This window comes from Malurus melanocephalus, unplaced genomic scaffold, assembly GCF_030028575.1.
Source record: "Malurus melanocephalus ecotype Western Australia unplaced genomic scaffold, MMel_1.1 scaffold_191, whole genome shotgun sequence".
Classification (NCBI taxonomy): Eukaryota; Metazoa; Chordata; class Aves; order Passeriformes; family Maluridae; genus Malurus; species Malurus melanocephalus.
In genome coordinates this window covers 107,321-122,254 of record NW_026623423.1, presented here as the reverse complement: position 1 = coordinate 122,254, position 14,934 = coordinate 107,321, and positions in this window count along the sequence as shown.

The following is a 14,934-nucleotide window of genomic DNA, read 5'->3' as shown; positions in this document are numbered from 1 at the left end:
ATGCTTTCCTGTAACCGCAAACACCATTCAGCAAGCCTATGTGAAGCTRTGTCAGACAAGCAATATTTCCATGGTGTACCTGAAAATTGTACTTTGATTTTTAGTACCTTTGCACAATAAACATTGCATAGTTTAAAGAAGATCCTAGACTAAAGCCTTTTCTGCCCCTTCTTTGCACATGACAAGWTTTGGTGTAGCCACACATAGTGCTGCCCATTCCCCAGATGACCGTGCTCAGAGGTCTCTCGAGACCCTGGGATGTGATTTCTGGTGCAACTGGGAGAGCTAGACACTTTGGAAACTAGAATTCAGGTTAGCAAYATTGAAGGACACATCTGTGAATAGTGTGCTCAGTGACAAACAAACTGTTTTAAATGCAGTGGCTTATAGTCTCCTTTGGCTGTGAAGATGCCTGGTTATGGAACTCCACCTTCATGTGAAGATTCTCATCCTCCGATGAGTGCTTGGTCCTGTCTCCTGGTAGCTGTCCCCATGCACCCAGAAGGTCTCTGCCACTTCCCCCATTTTAGGCCAGCTGGTGGTCCTTCATGCCCTCCAGTGTTGCTGGGGGCTAGGGGGAAGCAGATACAGCTGTAAGGATGCAGTAACTCCCTCTCATAACTTCAAAATATCTTCCAAGGATCTCTTCCATCCTCTTTCTTTGGAAACGTGAGCAGCCTGCCTGTTTCTGCACACCCAGATCTTGCCAATGTGCTGAGTTCACTGTGAAGGGCCCAGATCCCTGATATGTCCTTTGCTTCCTTCCTGCAGATATTACCACTTGCGAGCACCTCCAGCTTCTGGGAAAGAGTTTCCCTGCATGCAGTTTGTGTCTTAAACATGGCAAAACTGGTGTTTGACCTTGTTCCCTTGCTGTCCATGTGTAGGGTTTAGCACCAAGGCTGGTTGCAGGAGTCCTGAGCAGCCCAGTGATGTGAGAGTCAGGGCCAGGCTCCAGCTCTGCCTCAGCAAAGCACGGGCACCATGGCTAGATTTTCAGCATGTGAAAACTCTCATTGGCTACTCTGCATATTTAAGGACTGCAGGGAAGAAGGGCCAAGGCCAGGTGAAGCCAAAGCACTCTCTGTGCTTTTCAGATATGACACTTAATTGGGAGTGTCCATTTCCATTTCTGGGGTGACAGGGCCACATCTGCAGACTCATTTGTGCCATCAATTTTTTTGCTACCAGGTACAGCAACTTGGAAATGGATTTATTTTAACTCTTACCATGGAGGTGACATTCCTCAGACACTAAAGCCTACCATGTGACTTCTGTAGAGGTCTGCAGAGGTGACATAAGATGGATGGAAGGAAGGAAGGAAGGAAGGACCTGGTGGGATTTATACTGCAGGAGTGCGTTGTGACATTTGTCAGGCTGAGAGCACTGCACAGTGCATACATGGCTTTGGTGTTTTCATCTCCTGCTCTGACACCCTAGGTGTGTATGGAAACCAGAGGAACTAAGAAATCTCTTCTTTTAAGTCCCTGTCTATTTCACTTTCGTCCCAGATGCCTTTTCTTCCCCATGTGCTTTCTGTGATCTTCATCTCTGCAGGGATATTGTCATAGCCAGGACCTGGACAGCGTGTCCCAGGGGCTTTGTACTGAAGGTGCAGTTACACTCAGGGCTGAGAATTACCATCAGCCTGGCAGCTTGGGGACCTCTAAATCAACATCACCAAGCAGGAATTGTATGTRAGGGACCAAGTACTGGAGGCCTAGCTGCACATCACCATGCATTGTTAGTATCTTCTGTAAGGAAGGGATTTAAATACTTTACCTTGTCCTCTGAGACATCTCTGTGATGAACAGGTGAAATCTGATGATCAAAACGTGTTCAAAAACTATTAAGAATTTCAGGGAAATGGCTTCATATAACTGGGTCCTWGATGAAAGTTCTCTTCAATTTTTGATTTGTATATGGTAGCATGGATGAGGGYTGTGCAGGGCCAGAGATTAGCGTAACTTCTGTCAGTGATGGCCTTTGGCTATGCCTGGTTGTGTCAAAAAGGGCAGATTTGTCTTAGAGAGGTATTTGTCTAAAACTGATATATTAAATATTTGAAGGAGAAAAGGCAAGGCAGGTCACTTCTCTGACTAACACACTGGCCATCACAGTGAGGACCAATGCTGCCAGCTTTTGAACCTTACAAGTCAGGCAGGACAAGAGCTYAATTTACATCTTCTGATTCTGCTGTGTGAGTGTTGTGGGAGTAGGGAAGGCCATCAGCCTAGCGCTTGGAGTGTGCAGGTGGCATAGGACACACTCTTGGAGCTCCTGAGGCAGTCAACATCCTTGCAACTACTTAGTATCACAGCTGCCTGCCACAGGAAAATAGTTTTGATGAGTTTTTTTCTGTCTTCAGAAGCTTTTTTGGTGCAGGATTTGATAGCTCCCATGAAGATAAATAGGTAACAGCTAAAAAGCCCAAAGTTCTTGGTGACAACCAGAGTCTTCATAGAGCAGGCTCTGTAAAGAGCTATGATCATGAAAAATAAGTGAAAACTTGATTCATTAAGTACCCGAAAACATAGGAAACAAATTCCATCTGTATTTATTTTCTATTAGAYATTTTTAAGTCTATTCCATGATTTTTCAGGAACCAGAACTGATGATACAGACATTGTCAGTGCTTAACTAAAGACTGCTGCCAAGCTGATGGTTGGTCACACCCCTGCTACATCCCTGACTGTAGCTGAAGCTTGCCCACACAGCCCCATGAACATGCTCCTTGACAGGCTGGCTGAACCTCCCCACTGAATGAAGAAGGTAGTTAAGCAGCTGGGACTTTGATTTCAAACAAATCTCTCAGTATTGGCTGATGGTTGAAAGTGCCTTTTGAATAGCTAAAATAAAGTTTTAYATGCTTAAGAAATGGCTTTAGGGATCTTCCTTTCATAGGAGCAACAGCTACAATGCAGCCAACAGCAAAAATCCCACATCTCAGCTGAGAGTCACACTTTGGTTTTCACAGATGACTGCTGCTGTGGCTGAGCAAAAGTAAAATGCATAAATGTATTTATAGTGGATAGAGGAATTATTTTCTTTTTTTTTTTTGCAACATCTGTGAATCATCAGCATCTGGATTCTGTCTGATTGCTAGATAGCTAGCAAATCCAAGTTGAAACATCTGTGCATCGGATATGCATCATTGCTTATCCATCTGCAAAACACATCAGATGCCAGTTGATTGATTTGAGTTTGATAGGGCTAGATAGCCAAGCATTAGGAAAAGAGAAATTAAATGGCACAATGAGAGTTGTTCCCCCTGCCCCTCCTTCTTTTCAGCTCCACGTTTTAGTTCCACTGTTTATGTTTTTGCAGTTGTTTTTCTTACATAGTGCAGTTATTGGATTGAATGTGGAGTGGAGAATGAAAGCCCAATCTCTAAAATGTGGGAACACATCTGTCCTTGGAAAAATAACTGTATCTGTGACTGCTGTCACCAAAACCGTAAATGAAACATGTCACGAAGTCTTCCAGAAACTGCTTTGGGATCTCAGTGGGACTACTGGGATAGTGTTCGGGTTTTGTAACAGAGATTTTAACATTTTTGTGTGTCTTCTCTTTTAGTTTTTAAATCACATTGATTCAAATGCAGTTGTGACACTAGAGTTTATTTGAAGCAGAAATCCTGTTTTCTGTCTTCCTAACCCCTGATTGCACTTACACTGGTCACCACCATTCCTCATTGCTTCATCCTACCCACTTCCTACAGCCACTCACGTGTGCAGTTATTGCTCTTCTATCTGCTTTTTTATTGGCCACTGGAAGTTCAGACATGCATGATGATGATTAAGAAGACTCTCATGGTTGGTTTTTTAATGTGGTGTGCAAGGGTGTTGCATAGTTGTTTTTCTAATGTGGTTTTTTTTTTTTTTTTTTNTTTTTTTTTTTTTTTTAATGTGGCTTGTGATGGTGTTACCTTTTGCAACAATTGCAGTATCCCTCAGTACTGCAAAACCAGCCTTACATAGGGGCTTATATCACCCTTCCAGCATTTAGTGAAGGGTTCAGTCATTATCACTTAAGCAGAAGGTATCCAAGCTGTGCTCAAAAGGAGAAAATGAAAATCTGACTGACTCATCCCTATTTTGCATCATCATGGGAAGTGACAGCAGCATGTTGCTGTGAGCTGTTCAGGCAGATGTGACCACCCAGACATGATACAGGCAGCAGGTACAAAGTTAGAAAGTGACAGATTTTTTTTTATTTTTTTTTCTGATTCTAACTGCTGTTGATGTGCCACATCTGGATAGCCAGCAACCAAATCCTCTGTGGAGATCATGTCATGCTCTATTTTTTTATGCTGCTCTGAGAGCAATGGGGGTAGAGTGTTTCTGCACAGGCAGTACTGGTAAAACCCTGTTTCTGAGACAGAGAGAGATGAAGGCTTGCTTTAGCAGCCTTGTGGGACTCTGTGGCTATTATAGCTGACAGGGGGGATCTGCCACACCGTTTAAAATCACAGCCATCAGCCCGTTAAATGATCTTCCCTCYGCAACTCAAGGGTAGCTTGTTAGCACAGTAGCTGAAGCTTCCTAGTATGACTGTGGGTAAGTCCTTTGCAGGCTGTCCTTTAATCCTGGTAGGAGCACAGCAGTCATTGAGGAGCTGGCTGGCCTAGCAGATGAATCCTCTCTGCTGTAGGCATTCCCTGTGTGAGATTACAGATGTCTACTTGAGAAAAGAAATCTTCTTGAAGGCTGTGGCTTAGATGTTAGGCATGAGCTGTTTTATTTGTATCATGCCATCTGGAGGAAAGGTCTTTTTGCAGAAAATGAAACCAGCAGAAAAATACAAATGGGGAGAAAAGCATGGATCTCATAAATGTGTATAAATACCTGAGGGAAGGGTGCAAACATGTTTGAGCCAATCTCTTTTCAGTGATGCTGAGTAATGGGACCAGAGGTGATGGGCACGAACTGAAACACAGTAGGTTTCCTCTGAGCACCAGGAAACTTTCTTTTGCTGAAATGGTGACCAGGCACTGATGCAGAYTGGCCAGAGAATGCATGGATTTCCATCCTCAGAGATATTCAAAAGTCATCCAGACTCAGTCCTGGACAACTGACTCTGTGGCTTTGCTGGACCTTGGGAATGATTCTGTGTCAGTGAGTGRGGTTATCTCCTCAGACCAATCTGAYATGAGCACGGTGCTCACCCGTGGACTGGGAGCAGAGCCCAGCAGCTCAGTGGCACAGGGCAGTGACAGTGCTTACTCTAGAGCAGCTTCTCTCTGTTGCAGACACACAAGCACATTAGCAAGCACCCACATTTCCCAGCCATGGGAAAATGAGGCCCTGGAAAGTGGAAATGGGGTCACTTAGGTCTAAGGCAGTTCCAGAGGCCAATGCACTAGGTAACAYTACTTACTGAGTGAGGTGGTTATGGAATGTTGTCCTAGGGAGTAAAAGAAGCAATATATTCCAATTTTTTCTCCTACAAAAAGCCTGTGACATCTCCCTTTTGCTTCTGTCCTTTATGCCTTAGGGCAGTTTGACTGGCAACTGACAAAAGTGAGATTACTGAAAGCTTGCCGAGCTCAGATCTTATAAATCACATAAAAGTAGAAGAGAAACAGAACTGGAAATGTCTTTGAATAATCATCAGATGAAAAACCTTTTACAATCTACCAAACTTGAAACACAGGCAAAGATTTGGTCAGTTTTGTTTCAGATCTAAGTAATTCTGTGGTATAAATAAAATAAAAAGCCAGCAAGAAGATTTTTCTTCTACTATGTGGGGGAAATATGCTCCAGATGCTTGCAGTCTGTGGGTAACAAGCAGCATTATGATGGACGGGATAGAATTTGAAAGCGTGCCTCCAACTGATCTAAAGAAAAAGTAATGATAAAATGTCCAACAGCTGGCTAGGTGCAAAGAAAAAATGGACTGAACCCAGGCCTCAGAGAAAGCTCTTCAGAGTGCTTCATTTGGGGCCAATTTTCAGAGACCAGACCCAAAACCAGCCCTAATGCTGAGTGATTAATTCTCTCAATGTACTGGTAGACATAGGGAAAATTTTCCAGTGACTGACTGGTCTGAAACCTAAACCATAGTTCTGAGCATGCAGCACTGGAAAGTAGCTGCAGAAGGGCAGCACTACTGCTGAGATGGTTTGCTGTCTGTGGAAATCAGCCTTGGCTCACTGAGAGCTTTTGGCGTCTTTGCCAGCACCAATAATCTTTTCTTGAGGAAGAACAGAGGCACTGGGAAAAACAGGGCATAGCATTTAAGACATGAAGTTTCTGAGGCTGGTACGAAAGTGACTTTGGTCTCAGAGCACCAGCTATGTGAGATATCAATGCCATTTTGCAGGAGTTTTCACTCTTCTGACGCTACAGGARAATTAGTTTGGAATTCTGGTGCCAGGATCAACCTAGCCTGTGCATAACCTTGGATGCTATATTCTCAGTGTTTTTTACATACAGACTACCATTAAGACAACTGTGTCCAGAGTCAGCAGAGGTTTCACTATATGCAACAAGATCTGCCTATGGAGGCCAAAACAAGCATGTGAGCAAAGGCAGGAAAAATTATTGTGAAAATGCTTCTGGAGACCAAATCCTATTCTGGGGTGTCAAGCACTGCCTTAAAATTAGAAGGGGCAAACCCACTCTAAGCCTCCACCCCTCCATTGTAAATTTTCTTGAAGGGAATCAGAGGGAGAAATCCCATGGAAATCTGCTTGACAATAAACTGATCTCTGGGTAAGGGCTGGTAAGTAAAAAGGGTGAGATAAAGCAAGGAGTGACAAGGCATCATCAGGGGAGATGGGGAGAATCCCAGGAAGTGGGGTGTAAATTATCTGGTTTCCTCCACTGGTGTCTAGCCAAGATTTTAACACCTTGTTTGCTTAGGCAAGGTCCTGCAGTGCTTTTAGTACCTGTAAGGGCCCTCACACTGCTGCTGTCTCATGCAAATGTGCTGAAAGAACACTTCTGAGCAAGTGTCATGAATCAACACTGGCCCAGGCTCCCCAGGGAAAAAGCTCACCAGTCCTCCAGTCTTTACAGGGAGTCTCTGTAATTTATGGGTGCCTGGAGGCATTCTTGAGGAAGTGCAATATCCTCCTTTCGCTTTGGGTTACAGCCTGAATGCCATTTTTAGAACTGGCAGGGACATGTCCTGTGCCAGCACAGGAAGAACAAGTCCTGGCACARTGCTTCTCATCATGGTCTCCACTACAGGCATATTAGCTGGTTATGGTGAGCAACTGGATGGAGTTTTCTTGCAGGCTGACATTTCGCACAGCCATGGAATTGTTACTACACAGTGGCAACCATTGTGTTTCTAGCATGATCATCATGCAGATGAACTCTCCATGGAGGATGTGGATGCTATTCCGGCACACCTAGGATTCACCATCAAATCCAGAGTGGTGACATCTTCCCTGCTCCCCTCCCAAGACACTGTCCTCATCCTCTGTGCCCTACCTGCCACCCCCCACCATCAGAGGTTTATTCTTTCAGTGATGATGATTTTTTAAAGTGATTATCTTAGATAGAAAGGTTGACTTTATGTAAGCTGACCGTAAGGAAAATCCTTTCATTTATAACTGATGCTCTGATACCACTTCCACTTAGCCAGCCTCAGCTAAACCCTACCAGTGCAGAGTCCCTTCAGGGGGCCCCATGCCTGGCACTAGTGATTTTGCTGTGTGTGCAAGGCACTGAGCCCAAAATGACAATCCCTGCCTGGTCTGAGGTGTCATTCTGGCAGCAGTGCCAGGCAGCATGGAGGTTGGGAAGAAGAAATCTTTACTAGCAGAGCTCCTTAAGGGTGTGCTGACTGCAAACAAGCAGAAAACATCTCCTTTTCCAGACAGGGGCAGGAAAGCAAACTTGTAGRGGATGCAAAAGATAAAAAGATAATGCAAAGACTGGAGAAGCAAGAGATGCAGCAAGGCTGCTGAGCTGGTGTGCRGAGGGGTGAGGGGGTAAAACAGGTGGTGAACAAAACCAAGCTCTGGACCACAGGCTTTGTGATGTGCAGAAAAATTCTTGCGCCCTAGTCCAAGATACAGAATGAGTGTATTGGGCTCTTTCCCCTTTCCTCACCAGGAACAGAGATTCTGCTAGAGTGCATTTGTTTGGATTTTCATCCAGTCAAAAGCCATATACAGGCTAGCATAGAGAACCATCTGAAGTGGCTTCCTACTCCTGCCTCTATACAATGTTTAGAGGCTCACCAAGCAGTAATGAACATTTTGTTCAGTTTCAACAATTAATTCACTGTCAAACATTAGGGGAAACAACACAGCCTGTTTCTGCCTTAACTTCCTCATCTGTCTGTTCTTTTGACTTGTCAGTGACAAGGATATATCCTATAAGACTTAGTATTAATCTGAAAATGTTTTAATTAACTTTTAGACAGGAAGTGCTATTGTCTTTGACGTCACTTCTCTCCCAAATCTTCAAATCTTTAAGACACAGTCTCTGTAATGTTGATGTTAAAGCATTTTCTGTCCACTTCAGTTGCATGACTGCCACTCCATCTCATTACTGCATCTGTGCAGAGACAGACTGACAAATCTAAATACTGATTTTTTTTTGCCTTATTGTCCTATTACTTGACAATAGAAGGAGGCACAATCAAGAAGACAGCAGAGGAAAGAAACATTCTTTAACTGGATTTAAAATGCTATCCGTAACTTTTTAAAATCCCCTATACTGAAAGGGTCAGCATTTATAAATCAAATAGGACCAGGAAGTTAGAGTCTGGAAAGAAAAAAAGTGCCTCCCTTATTTCTTGTAGTACAACTAGTCAAGATTGTTTCCTGTGCCAAACGTAGCCTATTTTATTTGAGCATATGGCTCTCTTGACTTCTGTGCAGGGCTGTGAGAGCTGACCTGCAATGGCACTGAATGCTTGGTCCCAGTCTGCACTCTTTGTGTGGAGCCCACACACTGACCTGCTGCTGGGCTGTGATGCTGGCAGCTATCGAGCAGAAGGACACAATGGCTCAGAATGTCAAACAGATATTGAGGCATGGAGCCTTCCACAGTGGGGGGAATCCCATCAAGATGGATAAGGGGAAAGAGACCATCTTAGGAAAAATACAGTGCTATGCTTTAGGATGAGTCCAGAAAAAACATAATGCCATCTCTGGTCAGAAGGTCTTTATGGATCAGAAGGAGAGGCACAGAACAATAAATCCCAAATCCCTTTATCTGCAGAGAAGTCTGGAGTCAATGTTGAGTGCTGTTTAAAACCCCCTCTGCACAGCATGTTGCGCAGATCCCATCTGTGCCTGGGTGTGCACTTGGGCTGCAATCCTGTGCAGTCTGAGCTGGCAATGGTAGCTCTGACCCCTTGTGTGAGAATTCAAGAAAGCAGATGAGATGAGCCCATGCTTCTGCTACTGATGGCAGGTGGCCTGGGGACAGCAGAGGTGTAGCAGTTAGCTTGACTGYCTCTCAGGTATGGAGACCAAGTGACCTGGGAGATTCATTGAAGTCCAACTTCAGATCTTGCATTTTCTAGTGATGGGTTAAATGTCCTTGTCTGTCTTAAGGAAGGCTACAGGCCTCATGAAATTTCAAAGCTAATTCTAGCAAATGCCTCTGAAGTTAAAAAATTAGGCTTTGGTTTAAGTTAAAATAGTTGCAGATTGTCAACTTTGGCAAGTTTAACTTTGGCAAGTTAAAATAGTTGCAGATAGTCATGACAGTTAAGTTCTGTCCACCACTGGAAGGCAAATAAACAGGGAGGAGCAGTTCATGCATGTGCCTGGGGGCTGGGTAAGAATGGGTTGTCTTGCTAATGGTTTGCTACATATGCCTCAGTACCAGGTCTTTAATCTTCATACCGAGAGGAGATATCCTTAGGAAAGAACTCTCTACCCAGGAACTTCTCTCCTAAATGTTTTTACATATATTCAGTATTAAACACATAGACCAATGGAGGGTTCAGTTTTCTTTGCTTGCTCTGGTTTGGGTTTGCTTTCTGCACAACAGAGTGTTTGACCAGAATTCAGCCTCAAGTGGAGATCTTGAGCTTCAGCTGTGGTACCGTCCATCTGCTTCAAGTTAAGCATGCTTCCAAGAACCCTCATGGTTTGGAAGAACATGGTCCTGCTGCTTCCATGACCCTGGCAACTCACTTATTTGAAAGACACCATAAGGATGAAAAAATTTGTTTTATGTCATCATAGTGGCACAGAGGAGGTAATTTGGCCTGTGTTTGTAGCACAACACAGGATTTAGGGAGTAATCCTGTGGTCACCAAAATCCTGGACAGAGCTGTCAATGGAGAGAGGGCAAATCAGACCCAGACTGGCTATGGAAGTTGCACAGCATTTCCAGCAGAAAGGTTCATGGTGCCTGATAAGGCACCTCAAGATCAGCTGCGTAGTAAAACGAGGTGCAACAGCCGTGATTGAGGGCAGTTATTAGCCCACCTCCCAACCCAAATTGCTGCTTCAGCAAATAAATTAAGAAYTGTCAAGCTAGAGTTGAGCCATTTCTTGGTATAAGTAGAAAGCACATTTATTGTCTCTTTTTAAATTATCTTTTAAAATCCTGATGAAGAAGTGCAGGCATTTTCTTCAGTGTTTAGTGGGGAAAAAGAAAATTCCCAGCTGACAGAAATCAAAGCAAGTGCTGACTGAAAGAAAATTACCCATGAAAATAGAGCTAGAATAAAAACTTAATTTCAGCTCTGCTATTCTTGATGGGCTGACAAGAAACAAGAATCTTTACAGTCAAGTAAAGGATAATCGCTGACAGGCTCATATCCAGCTATGTGGTCTCATGAGAGAGCTGAAAGCTTATCCAGAATTGCACGAAACTTCCTTTTCTTTTTTCTTTTCYTTCTATGCTGYTTCTTTATTTTTCCCGGGACATTTTGCAGTTAGTGAAACAAACTATGTAAATCTTCACAAGATCTGAGCTTTAAATGCCTTGAGGCAGGGACAATTATTATCTGTGTGAGTCTGTAGAGAAAATAACGCTGCAGAATAAGCAGTGACTTGCTGCCGAGCAAGGACACATTCAAGTGCTTCAGGCAGGTCTGAAAGGGTTGGAAAATACATGGCACTTCTGTGGTGCCACAAATATCTGATCTAGCCTTCACCACCCCAAAGAAAAATTCCTCCTCACTGAAGTCAGTATCCTGAAAACACCAAARAATGGTTGCCCTTGTTTTGGAGCTCACTCCAATGATGCGCTCTGTGGGTCTGTTACTGCCTTAGTAAATGTAGGGAGCATTCATTTGTATTTATCTGGTATTTATCTGTTTGGTTTTTGTTTTTTTTTGGTTTTTTTTAAAGGCATCTTACTGTTAGGACAACATTTTGTAACAAGTTAGTGCTGCTTACACTGTGTCTTCAACTCTGACATCCTCATTCATACTTTATAAAGCAAGTTACAAACCCAGGAGAAAATAAGTATTATCTCTCGGAAAATTACCCTCCTCTTCGTGGAAAATCCRTAATTACAGCTGCTAAAAAATGAGGATAGCTTTTCTCCCCCAAAGACATCCTGAAGAAAAAAAGCTAATTTAATGAATAAACTGAATTCAATGCAGATCTACATGTTTTAGATTTTCTTCAGTTGTTAGATGCAAAGCTGTCCTGATATTTCCTGGAAGACATCAGAAATATATCTATATGAACTAAAGGTTTTACAAATTTTAGGGCATTCTGAGTGGCCCAAACTTTCCAGCTGCTTCCCAGATGGATGCTTCTGTGCACAGGACTAGAATTCACCCAAGTTTTCAGGACGGGTTTCTCCTGCATCTTTACTCCAACCTAGTGAAGGGCTTGAGAAGGAAGTGCAAAGAGAAGGCCTATTGCATCCCGCCTTTCCAAGGCCCAAGCAGTGTTTTTTCTGCCAGTAGGACTGAGGGCCATGAAYGTATAGGCTAGCTGTGGTGCTACAGCTTCCACAGAGACAGAGTGACTAAATCCCTATTTACTGAATTTAATAAAATTATGCATTAATCATACTGATTATTTACAACCCTTTGCATTTTTTCCTTCTAACATTCGCTCACACTACTTTTTAGCATTTTATTCTCACATTTTAAACAGTTTGGGTTTTGATTGCACTCTTATAAAGAATACTTTCAGAYTGGGGAAAGTGGTTTGTAAGGTGTCCTTTAACTCCTTCCAGCCTGGCTTCACACGATCCTCTCCTTTATTTCAAAGCGYGGGGGCCTAGCACAATTCAGAGCTCCCTGTTATAGTCATGTACTTTCTCTTCACCTCTTTTCAATGCCTAAGAGATTTATTTTTGTTTAGCTTTCTTCCTCCATTCAAATTGAGATTACTATTATTAAGATGCATTTGGAGAACAGAATTCCACTCTTTTCTCTTTATTTTTGGCTTTTGGCTAACTATGCTTGATAATTACATGTAACCACTTCACTTTGTAATATATTCCCCATATTTCCCTTCCAGCTGACCTAACACTTTCATACAGTAACATACTACAAGTTCACTAACCCTTTTTTATCTGGAGGCATAATTGGGACTCTGTGTTTGTGAATCTCTGAAGTCCACATCAATCCTTCTAAGCAAACTTCCTTTCAAATGCAGATAGAGTACTTTTTCTCAACTTGATGAAGAAAGCTCCTTTGCTCCTTTATTATGTGCTTTATGRTATCTGTTTCATAATTTTAAATGGTGAGAAATACTCATGCTTAATTTTCATGGTCTTTAAAATGTGTTTTGAATTAATGTTCAACAGCAGGTGAATCAGAGCTGGCTTGCCTGTTAAAGGACTGTGAATATAATTCTATCCTGAACTCTGTGAAAACGTCTTTTGTGGCAGCTTCTTTCACTCCGGGGCTGCTGTGTTTGGCTGTATGAGATGGCTTTTTTTTCCCACTGCAGGTTAATTCAGGTACCAAAGGCACAGTCTGGAGGTGTCTCAGGCATGTGTGCACTGTGTCACACGTGGATGTCACACATGGATGCATGCCATCCCAGTTAGCACATGCAGGAGTTTGGGACTGYGACGTCCTGTAGATCTGCCAGCAGCAACACCCACTTGAGGAGACTTGCGCCTCTGAYAGCCTCTCAGCCATTTCCACCTAACAACACTTATGGCTGGGGAAACTGACTGAATTTAAGCATCAGCTGGTGGAGGGGAAAAAAATAAAAGTAGCATGTTTTTACACACAGTCCAGGTCACCTCCTGGCCCCACCTTTAGGTGCACCTAAAGCTTGGGATGTGAGCAACTGCCTGTRCATGACAGCTGCTTCAACTAGCTGCTCCAAGTCTGCTGCTAAAAGACACAGCTCCTTCAGTTACCTTGAATTAAGTACCAACTGGATCACTCAGGCCACAGAATCTCTGTGGTTTAAGGCCTTGATCCAGAATAACATTTAAGTGCATGCTTGTTTACCCTTTCTGGACATAGGCACATGCTTAGATGTAAGGACATTCTGAAGTCCTCTTGAAATAATTTTTGATAGACAAATTCTGGCCATTGTGCAAACAGAAATTTATTAAATAAAATGTTGGGTTTATCTCCTAGTTTTCTGTTAACAGAGCTACAGTGTAACTTTCTACTGTAATGTCACAGTGCAAGTAAAAATTACCTTGGAACCCTCTTTAAGACATTGACTTCGTCCTTTCTTGTTCTTTTCATTAGCAATTCAGCACAAAGAATGCATTTCCCACCAATTCAAAAATAAGGCCAAATAGCATGTTAATCTGCATTGCCTGTAGGCCTGCAAGCTCTGTTTCAGAAAGTACTGTTACATATTTTGCTACTTTAAAAAAAACAAACCAAACCAAATGCTCACACAGAAGGTACCTAATCAGTCTGGTAGCACATCTCTCTGCCATGAAAAATTTATCCTTATTCTCTACAGATTGATCTAGGTATTGTATGAATGCTATTTGGCTTTCGTGCCCAGACATACTTATGACCAAATGTATGCCTGGCTTACTGCATTCCAGGGCAAAGAAAATGTTGTTGCTATGTTTTACACTGGGCTGCTAAGAGTGATGTTCAGAAACGCTGCTTAAATATCTGTGAATGGTGGGAAAACTCACTATTTGAACCACCAGTGCTGAATCAGGGCCCTTTTTTTGGGTAGAATGATGAAGAAAGAGGTACCATCTACACCTCTTGCTCTGATAGTTATAGGAGTACCTGAATTGCTGGCAAAATGCTAGTAGTATTTTTCCCTGCTGTAAAAAGAAACAATAATAATTAAAATAGTTTGGGACAAAAACTACTATTCATTGCATAAATGCCATATCCTTGGTCATATAGTGGTCTTTGGTCTAAATGGTTGGCATGACCTAACAATRGAAAATGAACTTCATGTATTATCCCAGTATAATTCTCCTTATCAAAATTCACAGTATTCAGAAATACAGTAATGCACACAWCAGAAGGCAAAACAATGAAGAGTTTGGGCTCTGCCTACCTTGTTCTGTTACTTCACACCAAAACTAGACGAAAGTAAAGAATGACACCTTTTCTTTCTTTGAGCTGATGGGAAGTTCRCCATTTACTCCGAACCAGATATTAATCTTGGGTACAGATATCTGGATCTCTGGGGTAGAAAAAGATGTATTTAGAAGTAAGAATATGGGAAAAGCTAAAGGGACAATGACTATCTGAGTCTGCAAACAGCCAGAAACACTTTGTGCATTGTATTTTCACAYACACAGCTTTGGAAGGAATGGTCCACATTAATTAAAGAATTATAGTGGTTTTTAAAGACCATCTTTGTTTGTTCAGTGTACTCCAAGGGTAGGTCAAAACCATCAGTAATTTAAAAAAAAAACAACAAACCAGAAAAAAACCTCATTCAACCCCACAGGACAGTGAGCATAATGGTCACTACTGAGATAGAAATGKTAAAAATACTATTACTGAATAGTATATGTTGCTTAAATAGCAGTATATATTACTAATAGATACTATTTTAATAKATAACATTATTATACATAATAATACTGA